The following is a 4,169-nucleotide window of genomic DNA, read 5'->3' as shown; positions in this document are numbered from 1 at the left end:
TCTACAAGGAGGCATTGGACAAGTGCTGCTGCTGTACCTGTTCCAGATGTAAATAGAGCAACATGTACAAACCCGCAGTTTTATTTTGTTGTGGTTGTTTGTTTTTATCTCATAATCATAAACTGAACTCTGCAATCCAGCTGGACTTGGAGGGAGTAAGGAAAATAGGGAACCCACAGAACTGCAGCAAGAGCACAAAGATTATGGGATATTTCGAGCAGGTGGGGTTGAAGGGGTACTCTCCTGAGCTACAGAAGGAATGGTCTGTGTAGTTATGATAAAGCACAAGTCAAATGTATTAGAGTTGTCCACAGTTAGCAATGGTGATCTTCTGGCTAGTCTTGCCATTCTTGGACCCAAAGCGTTCCATGGCTTCCACATACCCTCTTTCACCTTGCCAAAGACCACACGTTTCCCATCCAAGCACTCAGGCTTGGTAGTGCAGATGAGAAACTGGGAACCATTTGTGTTGGGTCCAGCATTTGCCATGGACAAGATGCCAGAACCCATGTGCGTTAGGATGAAATTCTCATCATGGAATTTCTCCCCATAGACGGACTTGCTGCCAGGGCCATTTTGGCTGTGAAGTCAGCTCCCTGACACATAAATCCTGCATTAATCTTGTGAAAGCAGGAAACTTTATAATAAATCCTTTCTCCCCAGTGCTCAGAGCACAAAAGTTCTCTGCTGTCTTTGGAACCTTGCCTGCAAACAGCTCAAAGGAGACCCAGCCCAAGCACTCATAGTCTTCCTAGATGCCGAAGAACACAGTGGGGCTGACCATGGTTGGGTTTCAGGGGCGGCTGGGGGACAACTGGAGGGCCACAGCGTCTGCTCAAACTTGAAGTTTTAAAACTTTTTTTTCATATTACCCTGACCTTTGATACATTCCTGTTTCTATAAAATATATTAATTACAATAAAAGTTGTTGACTTAAAAAAAAAAGTGAATTGGAGGAGAGTTAGCAAAACACAACAGATAGAAACATTCTCTGTTCATTTGGCTAGAAGTTTAGCTGCATGGAGGAGCAGAGAAGTGGGATGGTATCTAGATTGGGATTTAAGGTCCAGATTTAAGGTTGCTTTTAACATGAAGCAGACTATGTTTGTAAGATGACAGGAATGATGGTAGTGAAGAGAGGAGAGACTAATGACGCAGGGAGTCAAGGGAATGAAGAAGACGACTCCAAACAGCTCACGCCCATGGGTCCCAACCTACTTGTGATTTTTTCTCCCTGACCTTCTATCTGCCTATGGTCTTTGGACTTACTCAGCCACCCTCCACAACTGTGCCAGCTAATTCCTTGCAATAAATCCCTTAGAATCCCTGGTTCTGCTTCTCTGGTTAAATCCTGACATTGAATTTGATCCTTAAAAAGTCATTGAAAAGGCAATAAAATTATGCACTGGTTTCTCTGAAAGCAGAGAGGAGTCACACACTTCCAAAGTGAGAGTTCACTTAAACTGAATTTTAAGGAATTATTAAATTTGGGGCACCTGGGTGGCTCAGTCTTTAAGCATCTGCTTTCAGCTCAGGTCATGATCCCAAGGTCCTGGGATCAAGCCCCATGTTGTGCTCCCTGCTCAGTGGGGAGCCTGCTTCTCCCTCTCCCTCTGCTGTTCCCCCTGCTGTGCTCTCTCTCTCTCTCTCTCTCCTTCAAATAAATAAATAAAAATCTTTTAAAAAGAATTATTAAAAATTAATAAGGTAAGACAGGAGTGGGAGCAATGGTAAGCTACTGAGCCAGCTCACTGGAAAAAACAAATTTGATTTGTAGTGTTTGATTATTCCCCTGGTGTGTATATACTCCCACCACGGCCAATACCAAGCTACCAACATGATGATACAGAGTACAGAGTTGGGAAAAAATGCACAGTTGCTTTTGTGAATCCACACCACTAAGCGGAAGGTGGAGGGAGAACAGAATGTACAATGAAAAAGTAAACACCAAACTTCTTTCTTCTACAATACACTATATGGAGAAAAGATCCAATAGACACCCTTTCCCACACAGTTGTCATTGCAGTAGAAGAACAAAGTTCAGAAACATGATTGCAGGGTTTGGCAGCTTACCAATAATGACCACCATAATAATAAATTCAACTAAGAAAACTCTAGACATTGTCCTCAAGAAGCAGGTAATGTTATTTGCCTAAGATCAATGAAAGGTAAATGCAGAGAGATGTGATTCAAACCCTAGGCAGTGTACAGAGAATGCTCTTTCCACTATCACATGCTTCCTCACTACCATATCCTGTTGTAGGAACTAAACCAAGAGACCAGAATGTGTAAAACACCAGGAAAATCCTTATACACCCCCATTAGTCTGCGATCAAATTTTTTAGAATCTTTGTAGTAAGATAAAAATGTCCATTTGGTTTTGCAGTAATTTAAAACCAGTCTCTAACCTATTCATCTATGGCTAATTGATTTGTTACAAAGATACTAATACCATTCAATGGGGAAAGAAGAGTCCCTTCAACAAATGCTGCGACAACTGGATATCTACATGCAAAAGTATGAAATTGGACCCCTGCTTCATATCATATAAAAAGTTAACTCAAAATGGGTTAAAGGCCTAAATTTACGAGCAAAAACCATAAAACTCTTGGAAGAATACACAGGGGTAAACTGACATGATCCTGGATTCAGAAATGGTTTCCCAGGTTTGGCATCAAAACTTTGAATAACAAAAGAAAGTATAGATAAACTGGACTTCATCAAAATTAAAAACTTCTATGCTTCAAAGAACATTCTCAAAAAAGTGAAAATAAAATCTACAGAATGGGAGAAAATATTTGCAAATCATATATGTAGTATCCAGAATATCAAGAATTCTCACAACTCAACAACAAAAAAGACCAAAAAAATCCCTGTTAAAAATGCACAAAGGACTTGATTACACATTTCTCCAAAGAAGATATAGAGATAGCCAACAAACACATGAAAAAATCAACATCATTAGCCACGAGGTAAATGCAAATCAAAACCATAATAAAGTACCACTTCATACACCCTAGGATATAGCTATAATTTAAAAAAAATAGTAACTAAGGGGTGCCCGGGTGGCTCAGTCGGTTAAGGGGCTGCCTTCAGCTCAGATCCTGGGGTCCTGGGATCAAGCCCTACATCAGGCTCCCTGCTCGGCAGGTCATCTGCTTCTTCCCACCCCTCTGCTTCTCCCCCTTCTTGTACTCTCTCACTCACACTCTCTCTGAAATGAATGAATAAAATCTTTTAAAAAAAATTTTTTTAAATAGTAACAATGTTAGTGAGTGCGTGGAGAAACTGAAACTTTAGTACATTGCTGATGGGAATGTAAAATAGCTCAGTACTATGGAAAATAGTTCAGTGATTCCTCAAAAAGTAAAACATAGAATTGACAAATAACCAAGCAATTCTACTCCTAAATACATACCCAAAAGAATTGAAAACAGGTATTCAAATACATGTTCACATCAGCACTATTCACTTTAGCCAAAAGATGGAAACAGAACAAATGCCCATCAATAGATAAAAAGATAAACAAATTGTAGTATAAACATACAATAAGATATTAATTAACTCATATGAAGAAATGAGTACTGGGCGCCTGGATGGCTCAGTTGGTTAAGCGTCTGCCTTCGGCTCAGGTCACAATCCGAGGGTCCTGGGATCAATACCTGCATCGGGCTCCCTGCTCAGCGGGGAGGCTGCTTCTCCCTCTCCCACTCCCCCTGCTTGTGTTCCCTCTCTCGCTGTGTCTCTCTCTGTCAAATAAATAAATAAATAGAATCTTTAAAAAAAAAAAAAAAAAGGAAATGAGTACCGATGTATGGTACAATGTAAGTGAGCCTCAAAAACACTGTTAAGTAAAAGAAGGTAGACACAAAAGGTCACATATTGTATGATTCCATTTATACGAAATATCCAGAATAGGTAAACCCATAAAGACAGGATGCACATTGGTGGTTGCCAGGAGCTAGGGGTGGGTTAAGTGGGGAGTAATAGCTTAATGAGTATGGGCTTTCCTTTTCGGGTGATGAACATGTTTTGGAACTAGATAGAGGTGGTAGTTGCAGAACGCTGTGAATGTACTAAATACCAATGAAATATTCACTTTTTAAATGGTTAATTTTAAGTTTCATGAATCTCAATTTAAAAACAAGAAAAGCTAGGATCCAAATTTG

The 4,169-nt window shown here is 39.9% G+C and overlaps 1 pseudogene; it reads right to left on the bottom strand.

The window, feature by feature from the left end:
- Window positions 1-298: 298 nt before the first annotated feature.
- LOC113937812 lies at window positions 299-784 on the bottom strand (annotated as a pseudogene).
- Window positions 785-4,169: the final 3,385 nt, after the last annotated feature.

The sequence above is a fragment of the Zalophus californianus genome, chromosome 4 (assembly GCF_009762305.2).
Source record: "Zalophus californianus isolate mZalCal1 chromosome 4, mZalCal1.pri.v2, whole genome shotgun sequence".
Classification (NCBI taxonomy): Eukaryota; Metazoa; Chordata; class Mammalia; order Carnivora; family Otariidae; genus Zalophus; species Zalophus californianus.
The sequence above is the reverse complement of the archived record's forward strand: the minus strand, read 5'-3'. Positions and strand labels throughout refer to the sequence as shown.